Raw genomic sequence first — 14,386 nt, forward strand, 5'->3', positions numbered from 1 at the left:
TCGAGACGAGGGAAGCTCAGTGGAGCTTTGATACCCAATGCCTCACCGGCGTTACAAGGCGGTGTATTCAACTCACATAAACCATCATGAACTTTGAAGCATGCTTAAAAGAGTAACCAATATTTTTTAAATGACTTTCCTATTAAGCTCGTTACCCTATAGGTCTCGTTCTAGTCAATTTTAGGCTTAGGTTCGCGTTTGGTTTCGTTTTCCTACGGCGGGCAAGAAGGGAATGGTGATAAAATCCGAACCCTTATCTTGTATGGACAGTCCTTGCCCGTTACTAGGAAATTAAAGCTGTCGTTTTAAAATCCTCAGCATATATGCAAACAAAGGAATACAGTAACTCGCTGACAGGGGATTCGCGAGTGTTTCGACAAACTTACCTCCCGTACCAGATGGGGGATGAACCTTTGTAGTCGACTCGGTCCACGACTCCTATGTCATGTACGAACCCGAGGGGCCGAGGCGATATCGTAATCGCCGTCCTTCTCTACAAACGATTGATATTTAAACTACCCTTCCGTAGGGTTTAAAAATAAATAAATAAAGTCCCAAAGTCCATAGTCCAAAAATATAGTGCAAAAGAAAAAGATAATCTAAAAAAAATTCTTAAAAAATAAAAAAAATGTCTCTCTCTCTTTTTTTTTTATTATTATTTTTTTCTTTCGCTCTTTTCGCTTTGTCTTTAACTCCAAATCTTTAAGTATTCACCAAAAACTTTGGCAAATTTTTCTTTCGCTTCAAATTCCAGAATCTGTAGTAAAAAGACAAAAACCCAAAAACGTAAGGTAGAACAAACAAATAAATAAACCTTAAAAAAATCTAAAACTCTAGCTTAAAGACAAATCCGCGTCGTCGGCGCCAAAAGTTGATGTGATTTCAAGTTGTTGTAGTAGTAATAGGTTCGTTGAGACTTGTGAAAGCAAAAGAATTTAGACTTATAAAACTTGAAAATAGAAAACTTATTGCAAAATTGATTTCAAGATATTAAAAATAACCAAGACATTGATTCCACTATCACACATGAATAAGTTATGGTAAATAATCCAAAACTCTAATTATCTTCTAAGTCCATTGTTTCTTAATTCACAAATAATCAGGCATATTCTCAAACATTAATTGTATTCCCTAAGCATAGATTATCTAAACAAAGTATAACCTATCAAATTGAATCACAAGTAATTAAGAAAATCATGCAAACAATTTAAAACTCTGCAAAGCAGTGATTGAGTGAATTATAAATTATAAATTAGAGAGAATAAAATAGTTACCAATTATTCATGCGTGAATAGCTTCCTCATTGCCTTGGTTGTGGGAGAATTAGCTCATCATCATGTTGGAAACACACTCAAAATTCATTTTTATTGCTCAAAGGGTGTTTACAAAGATGAAATGGAGAAAAACTATTAAAAACCGGGTTTGTAACAGTTATAAGTGTTACAAACCGAACTGTTACAGGGAACGATAGAACCTAACTGTCGTTGTTACTGTAGCAAAACGAATGTCTCTGTGGGTCTATGTTCTTCGTGTTCTTCAGCTTATGCAGCAGCAGAAAAGATTTCTCTGCAACTCTGATTTACGCACTGTTCTCCTCCAAACTCTTCGTCCCCTTCCTCTGATATCCAGTACCCTTTTTATACTCAACAGGCACCGAAATCATGCGTCATAACTCCATATATTCTTTCATTACTCGATAGTATTCTTCATTGCCAGTCAAGGATTTTCTTCGCTGATTTATCAACCCACGAGTTACTCCTTAGCTGTCATGCTACAAACACGTTCCAAAAGTCACCAAAACCCCAGTTTCCACACGCAAGCCTCCGTTTACAGCACACACTTCCCGGAAATAAACCCGAGAAGATATATTCTCCCTATTTTGATCAAATATGATTCTCCAACCCCATTTCTTCGAATTTGATGCAATTACCTTTTCTGTTTAGCTTCAACAGGCCCAGTCCAACTGATTGTAGCGTTTTAATCTCACTAGAAGTCGTCCAAATCCAAAACAGCAATATCGGGTTTATCAAAACACGTAACTCCCTGATTTATTCCATATGACGCTCCAGCCAATTCTAACCCAAACCATTGATCATACCATGCCTGCTAAACTTAATCAAGTCGTCCCGTGAAATTTCAGCCATCGAGTCTGCTTAAATCTCCACCAAAAGAAGAACCCTAAACTATGTCGTTGATGAACACAGTTTGCCGCCAAAATTGGGATTTGAATGAAGAAGATGACCTCCCCCTAACAGAGATGGGGGTGCGAATAGCGGATGCCTTGAGGGGTGCCTAGGGGTGCCCTTATCCAAAATGAGGGTGCCTTTAGTACTTTTCTCCAGGGGTCCAAATAGCACTTTTCGAGCAACTTTTTCCACACAAGTGTATTTCTCCAAAAACATCTACACTAACATAAAAACACCATAATAAGTACAAAATCAAACACTAACAATAGAGACACTGAGGACAATTCGGACACAAAAATGTGTCTATCACATTTCCGATTAAATTAATCATAGGTTCTCTTTTGGTTAATTTAATTGAGTATTTTTGTATTCAAATTCATACTCGAATGTGATTTATTATGTCCAAATAAATCCTTCTTTTCTTTCGAAATTAAGGTCGCTCTTGTTGTTCTTTCGGGAATGACACTTTATGGGGGAGAGTTCTTAATTGAACTTGTGCTTAATTGCCAAATCTTTGTGGGGAGTGCGGCTGTGGAATATTATAGGGGTTATCTTGTATCTTTAAACTCTTTGATGAATGCATTTAGCTTCGGCTTTATGATTGCATCTAAACAAGATGATATATGATTTCTTTTGGTCATGAAATATCTCTTTTGGAAATTTCATTAGGATCCCGTTCTTGTACCTTTGCCAATTTTATTGACAAAAAGGGGGAGAATTAATATGTAGTTAGCAGTACAAATACATATGGTTTTCAGATCATTATGTAAGGGGGAGTGGTTTCCATGTGAGATGGAGTATTGACTAAGGGGGAGTGATACATATCACCATAGTATTGTTGTCAAAGTTGTGATACAATTGAACTTTGATTCCGTGTAATGATACTATGACACTGTATAACAATGATTGAGAATTATGTTTTCTCATTGTTATAGCTACGGATTTTCAACAACGATGATGTTTAACTTACAACCTTTGGGATCACTGGAGTACTTGGAAGTGACGAAGATTTCGAGTAATGTTGAAGATTAGACATGTGGAATAGGAGCTACATAAGTTTCTTTATCTTTTTTGCATTCCATATGTATTGATAGTTTTGTCACTAAAATTGACAAAGGAGGAGATTGTTAGAGCATTTCTCGGTCGAACTCGCATGCGTTGCTACCTCAAGCATGTTTGTCAATGTTAGTGATCAAAACTATAAGTCTCGATTTCTACTCTACTATAGCTAAATCTCGGACTAGGATAAAAAGTGTAATTGAGCTCAAGAACTCCATGGCGGATCATCATACAAGACGAAGAGTTACTCAAGCAATTGGTGGAACTTCATCGACAAAAAGGTATGTGGAGACTTGAACTTATATATCACTCAAAAGTCTATCTACTCTATCTCTTATCTTGAGACAAAAGTCATTTTGCTGTATAGACTTTGATTATACACATTCGCTATTTCGAGCCGAGTTTAACTCGCATATCTATTTCTCGAAATATGTGTTGGTAAGCTTTCGCTTTGGCCAAGTTCATCTTTACCTAGTGACGAAAGTAATGTCATGTTTCAATCACTTTGAAAAATGCTTTGACGAAAAATGTTATGTGAATAAAAACTATATAACGTCCTCTAAGAATGTTTTAATGATTGAAATGAAAGTTTAGATTATATAACCAATGATGGATATAAGCATTGTTGTGGAAACACATATATGTATAAGAACTTATTCCTTGAACCGAAATTTGCGAACTTTGTTGATCAAGAGAACCGGAACAAGAGCCGTGAACTAATTCCGCGAACTCAGTCTGCGAACTAGCGGAAGTTCTCGACCCAAGAAAATCTACTGGAGTTTGAGAAATCCTTCCGGGAACATAAGTCTGTGAACCCAGAACGCGAACTTGAGTTAGGTTATATCTAAAGACGATTGTTTGTGAACTCATGTTTATATAAACTAAGGAATTCTAATTGCAAACCGTGGCTATAAATTTCATGAACTGATACGAGTGAATCAAATCGTTTTTGCTCCAATTGTGTCTTGTGTAGTTACGTAAGATTTCCTTGCAATTGAACAACTCTCTAACTAGTTCATTTGAGTCATTTTAACTAGTTATGGTGAAGGAGAATATGGTTGATATGAAAGTGCTCATATGGCTAACCATTTGGTTAACTATTATTGAACCAACAAATGTACATGTTTGGGTACAGTTACACAAACCTAGAAACGTGCATTTCATTTGTGTGTAACAAGCTAGGTTTTCGATCTAACGGTTGAAAGATATTTGCTTGAATCTAATCAGGTTTTCATCTAACGGTGAATATTGAATGCTTTGTTACCAAGCTAACATTGATTGCAAACCATGATTTGAAAGACTATATAAGGTAGAACTCTAGCAACTGGGAAACCTAATCCCCACACCTTACCTGTGATACTAGTTGTGTAAGCTAGAGTCTCCTTTAACCTTTTGTTTCTTCTTCTAAACCAGGTTAACGACTTAAAGACTTCATTGGGATTGTGAAGCCAGACCGATACTACTTTCTTGTAGTTGTGTGATTTGATCTTGCTATTTCTATCGTGCGAGTACAATCGCAAAGATTGGCTTGAGATTGATATCTCCGATAGGCAAGATATAAAAATAGTCACAAACATCTTCGTCTCATCGTTTGTGATTCCACAATATCTTCTACGCCGCGCCGATTAATATTATTGTGAGGTGATTGATAATACTAGGTTTTTCTTCTGGAATATAAGTCCCGGTTATCAATTGGTTCCTGTTCACCTTGATTTATCAAAAACGGAAGAAAAAATCTTAGGTATTTCTGTGGAGACAGATTTATTCAATTCTATAGACTTTTCTGTGTGATACAAATTTTTTTATTAAAGTCTTCGACTTTGGGTCGTAGCAACTCTTAGTTGTGGGTGAGATCAGCTAAGAGAATCAAGCGCGTAGTATCTTGCTTGGATCAGAGACGTAAAGAGCGTAACTGTACCTTGGATCAGTGTGAGATTGATTGGGGTTCAACTACAGTCCAGACCGAAGTTAGTTTGTAGTAGGCTAGTATCTGTAGCGGCTTGATACAGTGTGTTCAATCTGGACTAGGTCCCGGAGGTTTTCTGCATTTGCGGTTTCCTCGTTAACAAAATTCATGTGTCTGTGTTATTCCTATTTCCGCATTATATTGGTTATCTTTATAATTGAAATATCACATGTTGTGCGTTAGAATCGATCAATTGGAAATCCGACCTCTGGTTGTTGATTGAAATTGATTGATACTTGAACATTGGTCTTTGGTACGGTTCAAGTTATCTCTCTAGTATTTGATAAAGACTCGCATATTTCTATTTGCTTGAGTATAGATCAATCGAGAGATTGAGATATTAACTCTTTGATATACTTTTATCTAGATTGAGTCTGACTGTCTAGTTGATTCTCTAGAAAGTATATTGGAAGTTTTCCATACATATTGCTAAGCGAAATATTGGGTGTGGTTGTTGTACCCCCACTTTTTCAGTAACTGATGATGATGAGATCGATACCTCAGAAGTGAAAGATGAATTAAACCTGCTATTGAAAAACTACAAAAAAAGGGAAGTCAGAATTGTGGGAGAATATCTATATGTTTTTAAGTTCAACTCTGACAAAGATATGAAGGATGTTTTGAAAAAATCTCCATGGATCGTCCAAAAAAACTTGTTGGAGGTACAGGTGTACACTACTACAATCGCGTATAAAGACTATGTGTTTGATAAGCAAGAATGGATTGTTCAATTCAAGGGGTTGCTGATGGACATCATCATGTAGCGGTCGTGGATGAAACTATTGAAGATTTGGGAAAGAAAATAAGTACAAATCCGAAAAATTGCAGGCCACGTTCAGGAAATATGATAACTGTAAGGGTTGATATAAATCTCAAAAAGCCTCTCAAAAGAGGAGAATGGTGGAATACAAACTCAGGAGAAGCAACTTGGATTCGTTATCACTGGGTCAAACAACCCCATAGTCTTTGCTCAGAGTGCTATGTCATTGATCATGATGATAACAGATGTGAAGAAGTGGCTGAATTTTTAAAAGAAAGATCTATGATACAGAAAGAATATGAAGAGCACCCCAAAGCTAAAAACAATGTTGCTGCTGAAGAAACTGTTAACCAGAATAACATTGGTGACGACTTTGTTCACATTGAAAAACAAATGGATCAAGTTGCTGATACGGGTGAAGCTAGAACTACTAAAAGAGCTAGGAATCAAAATACTCAAACCCTTGGGTCTAGCCTTTCCATTCAAGGTCCTGTATTAGCTGCTTATGGTGGGGTGGGGAAATATTATGGATGCAAATAATGCTAACGTTGAACTCATGGATGGAATAATCATGGATAACAGAGAGAATCAAGATGCAAGTGTTTTGGATGGTGCCAATAAAATTCAAGATGGCCACGCAAATCTGGTAATATACTCTACTCTTACTACTTTTTTTTTTACTGCAAGATTTCATAAAGTTCATAGGTTTTGTCTATTTCATTTAATTTATCATTGCTATCTTTTTACATGTGATTTATATCCTGTTACAATGAGAGTCTTAGCATGGAACTGCCAAGGTTTCACTAGTAAAACTATTAGAGATCATCTAAAAGACTTGATATATAGGTATAACCCAGATATTATCTTTATATCAGAAGCCAAAATTGGAGAAGAAAAAATGAGAAAACTTATCAAACCTTTCAAATATCCTAATAACAAACTAATATCTTCCATATGATTGGCTGGAGGATTAATTCTCCTTTGGAAAGACGGTTTTCAATTTTAAATTGTGAATGCAGAATCGTGGATTTTTAACTGTTTGGTGCAGGATGATCCTTCGAAGCCAGAATAGCTACTGACATGCATTTATGGTTCTTCCTACCCTAACAATAAGGAGAAAAAATGAACTTATATTAACAATCTAAGTTCAAAGGTTAAGCAGCCGTGGGTGGTCCTGGGAGATTTGAATTTGGTATTCAAAAACGAGAATCACATATGTGGTTCTCCAAATGTTCTTCATACTTCTAATACTTCTACTTTTGTTGCTTCTTCCTCAATATTTTCCATTTACATCAGCTCAATTATGATGCTGGGTTAGAGGATCTAGGATACACTAGAAGGTCTTTTACCTGGTCAAGCAATGTTCATGGAACTGGAATACGACGATCAAGATTTGACAGAGCTTTAGTAAACGGAGAATGGATTATTCACTTTGTTGATGCCAAACTTATCCATCTCCCTCAACTTGGGTCAGATCACTGCCCTATTATGCTAGATACTTCTTCGACTGATTGAGATAGTAGAAGGAATTAGAAATACTTTCAATGTTATGAAAGTGATGAATCTCTCAAGGATGAAGTCGCTGCCACTTGGAGAATACCAGTCAATGGATCACATGCCTATCAGTTGTCAAATCATCTTATTACCACCAGGCGCTACGTGTCAAAGTGGAATAGAGAAAATTTTGGTAATATCCAAAGTAATATACATCTTTTACATCAACAAATGGAGTCTGTGCAACAAGAAGATGTAAATCCAAACATCGATCAACAAATTCAACATATTGAAAGCCATATTGAACATTGGCATCAAGTGCAAAGTGATTTCTGGGGTCAAAAAGCAAGAGATGAATATTATCTCCAAATGGACAAGAACACAAGGTATCATCATGCCAATGCAAATAGAAGGCGACACGGAAACAATATTACTGCATTAAAATATGAAGGTGGACAATGGTGCACTACAAGAGAAGATCTGGAATAGCTATTAGTTAAACATTATAGTGATTTACATACTACTTCATCACCTGTAAGAAATGAATCCATCCTTCAGTTCATTCCTCAAGTTATTACATCCTCAGACAATATGGAATTAACTCGAATACTAGAAAATGCTGAAATCCTTAAAGCCCTAAAGGATATGAAGCCATGGAAGGCACCTGGCCCGGATGGTTTTCCACCAGGTTTCTTTAAAACACATTGGGAGATTGTTGGTATGGATGTAATGGAGATGATGAAGCAGTTTTTTCGCACTGGTTTTATTCTTAAGAGTCTAAATGCTACAAATGTTTATCTAATCCCAAAAACCAAGAACAAGCAGTTCCCTTCAGATTTGGAAATATCATATCCCCACTTCAGGCTGCATATGTTCCAAGCAGGAAAATATCATACAACATACATCTTGCTCAAGAGATTGTTCACACAATGAACAATAAAAAAGAACCAATCAAGCAACTTGCCTTGAAACTGAACATGTTAAAAGCCTTTGATAGGCTCGAATGGTCCTTTCTAATATATGTCATGCAGCAAATGGGGTTTAGTCAAGAGTGGTGTAATCTGATAATGCAATGCACTAGCACTACAAAAATCTCGATTCTCCTTAATGGTGCACCTTGTACCACTTATCAACCAACAAGGGGTGTTAGGCAGGGTGATCCTCTATCACCTTACCTATTTATCATTGTTATGGAAGCCCTGTCTCGCCAATTACTTCATGTTGAACACAACAACAGGATACAAGGAATTAAATTAGATCAAACCGCACCTTCAATCTCCCATTTATTTTTCGCTGATGATTTCTCTTGTTCATCAATGTTGATATTCATAATGTCAACAATCTCCTTAGTATTATTGAAGACTTTGGTGCGACTTCAGGTCAGTTAGTGAATTTTAATAAATCAAGTGTTTACTACAGTTCTGGTGTTCCACAAAGATTTTGTAGACTTCGTACTAGACAGTTGAAGGTGCCAAAAGATGAATTCAAATGAACGTTATTTGGGCTTACCACTTCTAATTGGGAGAAAGAAGACTGAATGCTTCTCTAAATTATTCGACAGGGTCAAAGGAAGACTATCTGCATGGAATGGAGATTCAATGTCACAATGCAGCAAGTCATTAATGATAAATACGGTAACCAACTGCATTCCTTCTTATTCGATGAATTGTCTACAAATACCTGCTGAAACAATCAAGAAGATTGATTCTCTACGGCATAAATTCTGGTGGGGTTTCACTGACAAGAAAGAAACATACATCATTTCTTGGAAAAAGCTAGGTGTGCATAAAGATCTAGGAGGGCACGATTTTAAAAATCTGAAGATTTTAAATCAAGCACTGCTAGTCAGATCTGCATGGCGTATATGTACTAATTCAAAGGAGCAATGGCTCAAAGCTATGCAAGAATATTTTTTTTCCATCTACCAGTATGCTCCATTCCAGCACAAAGCAGAACTGTTCGTGGGTCTGGAAAGGAATGCAAAAGCAAATTCCTTTTATAAAATAGCATAGCATATGGAGAGTTGGTAAAGGAAATCAAATTAAGATTTGGTTAGATGTTTGGGTAACAGGTTTGAATGTTCCACCATCTCCAAAACAAGGAATCAGTGACAGTGAGAATTATATCTTTGTTCAAGAACTGCTACTCAATGGAGTTAGAGAGTGGAATGTTTCTCTTGTGACATATCTTTTTGAACCTGCAACTGCAGATTCAATTTTAAATATGAGAGTTTCAACTGCTACAATTGATAAACTCATATGGAAACTAACAAGGAATGGAATTTTCACCCTCAAGTCAGCTTATAATAAACTTCATGAGACCAGCTTGGGCAATATGCAAGTATCACTGAAGATTGAAGGAACAAATTTGAGATTGAAGGAGTTATGGAAAATAAAAGAATGGCCAAGAGTGAAACACTTCTGGTGGAAGTGCTTAGCTGACATTTTACCTACTAAGGAAAGACTGTCGAGAAACCGCAAGCATATAAATCGTGACTTCCCCTTCTGTGGTCAGTATGAAGAAACTACTATGCATGTTTTGTTCCCGTGCTCGTTCTCTAGGGATGTCTGGATGCAAGTGCCGGGTGGGTTTACGGTTTTATCAGGAATTTACACTAATGCATCTGCAGTTTTTGAAACATGGATGAGCCAAAACCAGCAACACACCATCACACCAGGGTGGTTAATAATGCTATGACAGTCTCATGGACTATCTGGAACGAACGATGTGAGGTTAATTTTCAAAACAAAAAGGCTGATCCAAAGGCAGTGTCTAGGAGGGCCATTAGTTTTGCAGCTTACACTAGTAAACTAAATTCACAAGATCAGTTACAAAGCGCTATTATCCTAAATCCCACCTCTCCAAAACCTGTGTGGAAACCACCTGCATCTCCTTATTTTGTTATCAACTGTGATGATTCATATGATAGTAACTCTGGGCTAACTAGTGTTGCACTTGTATTGCGTGATTTTGCAGGTAAATGGTGGGGATACTCAGCAAAATGCTATGCAGGAGTAAGGAATCCAGAATATGCAGAATGCATGGCGTTTTCTGATGCTGTTAACTGGAGTAAGGAGTTGCGTCATACTCATGTAGTTTTGGAGACTGATCTACAAGGAATCGAAAGCTACATCAATACAACAAAACCAGTTCTTGCGTGGGAAAACGAAAATATTCCGATAGATGCATTAGACCGTTTAAAATCCATTCCTCATAGGTTATGTCATTATGTTCCTAGACATTGTAATAAACTTGCTAACAAATTAGCAAAGTTTAGCAGAAAATTTAGAGTCCCTAAAGTCTGATATGATACACCACCTAGTATCATTGAGAATCAGCTGATACAAGACAGTGTACTAAATAAATCAAAAAAAATATTCAGTTTGATAAATCTTTCATCTTTAGCATAAAAAAAAAAAAAAAAAAAAACATATCAGATTATCTGGCTCCGTCCGTCTCTTGGTGCCTGGATAAAAAAGGCCTAGCAGTAGAAAAAGAGAGAACACAGCTAACAGCTTATATGCCATATAGGGCGATTGCCCCACTGGCACAATTAAGACCACAAGTATAACAAGTCTTGGTCTCTCAAAAGCGCGGGAAACCAGCTGTGCTTCTTTTGGTCGGATTGCAGGAAACTAATTGAGTGTACATTAACCTAAGAATCATACACTTTGAAGTTCTCTTTAAGAAGGAATAAAGTGAAATTAGTAAGTTAAAGCCTCTCTTTTACATGCATTTTCTTGTTCAGTTAACATCTGATGTCTATTCTCATGTTAGGGTTTGCCTTGTTTCCCCTTTTGTGGTCACTAATTCTGGGTACCTGTGTTTCTTTCAATTAGGTTTTGATTGGATTTTCGTCAGTTAATGTTATTATTTAGATTGGATTTTTGTTCGAAGTTTTAATTGAATGGAAAAATGAGAACAAAATGAACAAACTCAACCTGTGGGGTTTCTGACTGTGAATTGATGTTTTAGACTTCACGCCCTCTAGGGCCTCTATGGTATCTGTATCATGGGGATGCTGTTAATGAAGGGGCAAAAATGATAACAATTTCGCTTGTGGGATATGAGAGAGGACTGCTTTGCAGTTTGATAGTGGTAGGCTATTTATGATGATGTAGATGGCATGCTTGGTTGGATTAGCAAAGTTAAGTTGCCTAATTTCAAGGTTCAGATCACTTCGTTCACCTGATGGCTTGGTTAAGATTGCTTAGAACAGGAGGTGCATGTAACATGTTGCTGGTGGTAAACCTCAAAGACGAAAAGTTTTGATGCCACCGAATATATTGGTAAGTTCTCATTGGGTGGTGTGGGAAAGGGGTAGCACTAATGTGGGCTCTCTTGAAACACTGATGCTGCCAATTCTTGTATGATTCATATGTTTAAAGTCTTCTCGGGTTATAAAAAGGAATTAGGCGTTAATGTTGGGAACTTGTGCTTAAGATCGATGGGTTTATAGGTTCATTCTAGCCAAGAAAAGCTATGGAGTGACTTCCTTTCATGTATTACTGAATGAATTCCTTATTGTTGCATATGGTTCCTTTGTGACGAATGACTGGTTGAGAATGAGAAGCCGTATATGAAGGTTAGTCTGAACATGATCCTCCTTCCCTGCCTTGTAAGTAGCCTTCACTCGACACTAAAATCTAAACTCATATCGTAATAGATAGACGGTCAATTACGAACACCTGCTAAGACAAGCATATCTTTAAAAACTAATTGATGGGGCTAGTGCTTCTTTTGTGAATTTGGTTGTGGATGGAATTCAAGCAGTGAAGACAACCGATGTTTGGGAAAAATTAGATACCCGATCAAGGGGATTAATGTTCTAAAACCTCATGGTCAAAGTGCAAAGAATAGCTATTTGTTGAAGGGTTATGCTCAATAGTTGTCGTTCTGCACAGAAAATGCGAACTAGAGTTTCCCCTGCACGAATTGCATGCCTTGATTTTAATCTTCAGAAGATGAAGATGCAGATTGGTGTCCAAGTCCTGGTCAATGGACCAAGGGAACCTAAAAAAAAATTCAACGGAGAGAAGCTGACATGACAAAGGAGCGCATTGAGAAACTATTGAAAGCGGGAGCCAAAGTTGTTCTAACTACAAAATGAATTAATGATGGCACTAAAGTACTTGTTGAAGCTTGGGCAATTGCAGTAAGGCGTTTCACAAAGAAGATTTGTGTCATGTTTCTAAAGCAACTGGCGCCACCGCGGTCTTCATGTTTGCTGACATGGAGGGAGAAGAAACATTAGATCCATCAGTCCATGGATTTGCAGATGAAGTTGGAGAACAACACATTTCTGAGATGATGTTATTATGACTTGAGAGACTAAGAGCAATCTTGCTGTATCGTCACTCCTCAGAGGTGCAAATGACTACATGCTCGACGAGATGGAAAGAGCCTTGCATGATGCTTTGTGCATTGTCAAGAGGACCCTTGAGTCCAATGTGGTGGTTGCTGGCGGAAGTGCTGTCAAGTCTGCATTATCTGTGTATTTGGAGTATCTTGCAACAACTATAGGATCTTGGGAACAGTTGGCAGTAGTGGAGTTTGCTGAAGCTCTTCTGATCATACTGGAGGTTCTTTCTGTAAATGCTGCATAGGATGCCACTGAGTTGGTTGCAAAACTTAGAGCTGACCACCATACGGCGCAAACGATGGCAGACAAGCAGCCTCTTTCAAGCATGGGTCTGGATCTTACAACGGGAACCACACGCAACAATCTAGAAGCTGGTATTATTGAACCCGCAATGAGCAAAGTGAAGATAATACAGTTTGCAACAGAAGCAGCAATAACGATTCTTCAAATAGATGACATGAGCCAAGCCAAGTTGCCACAGAACCCAGGTTGGAACTCTTTCTTCACTATTTGGACACTCTTTCAAGTGTGGCTTTACCTTTTAGGTCTCTCTTTAGTTTCCTTGAAATAGAACATTAAATTTTAGGAATTTCAGGATTGATATAGTAACTTTTTGCCAGGTCTTCACTCTTCAGTTTAAGGATTTATTTTGAAAATGCCAAAATAAGCATGTCACCCTTTGCGAGGTATGAGTTATGTCAAACTAACCATGTCAGTCAATTGACCTTATCTTATCTTGTACGTATTTCCGTTTGTCTGGTGTAACTTCCGCAATGTAGATCCTTAATTTTAGTTGGAAGTTTGACTGCAGCTGTAAATAGATCCTTTACTAGAGGCTAATATTGGGTTTCCTGGTTCAGTAGGGTTTGCTAGGTTGGAACTTGGATACAGTATAAAATAAAAAGATAAAAAACCCTAAAGCATCTTGCAGCAGATGTTCTCTATGAGATTAGTGTTTGAGAGAGAGGATATATCACCATACCTTGGACACACATTTGAACACTTGAAGAAATTATTTTTCAGGAAGAAGTTCAAGTGTATCTCAAAGGCATGATGTTTATGTCCTCTAAAAAATCCATCAATATCCTAAATCCTGATAATCTTGTGAAGAATTCATATCCAAAACATTGAATTAAACCATTACATGAACCTGAAAGTTATTGAACATGGGAAAGATTTTAAATCTTCATTCTACCTTTCAGGTCCATGTATAGGTTTGATTTCATGTAATACATGATATTTGACCAGTTCTAGTGTCTCAGAGGGTGAAGTATTCATATCCAAGACATTGAATTAAACCATTACATGAACCTGAAAGTTATTTGACATGGGAAGGATTTTGAATCTCCAATTTATACCTGTCAGGTTCATGTATAGGTTTGATTTCATGGAATAGACGATGTTTGTGTAAGGTATAATTTTCTTTTCTCTCAAAAACTTATTTTCTGAGTTGGATTAGTTTTAACAGTACATGGGTAGTAATATTATGTATTGGTCATACTTCGAACCTATGAAATAAATGTTTAAATTTGCATTTCTTTTGATTTATAATACACCGT

At 37.1% G+C, this 14,386-nt stretch overlaps 1 pseudogene; it reads left to right on the plus strand.

The window, feature by feature from the left end:
• The first annotated feature begins 10,158 nt into the window (after window positions 1-10,158).
• Window positions 10,159-13,398, plus strand: LOC113351691 (annotated as a pseudogene).
• The last annotated feature ends 988 nt before the right edge of the window (window positions 13,399-14,386 follow it).

The sequence above is a fragment of the Papaver somniferum genome, chromosome 2, assembly GCF_003573695.1.
Source record: "Papaver somniferum cultivar HN1 chromosome 2, ASM357369v1, whole genome shotgun sequence".
Classification (NCBI taxonomy): domain Eukaryota; kingdom Viridiplantae; phylum Streptophyta; class Magnoliopsida; order Ranunculales; family Papaveraceae; genus Papaver; species Papaver somniferum.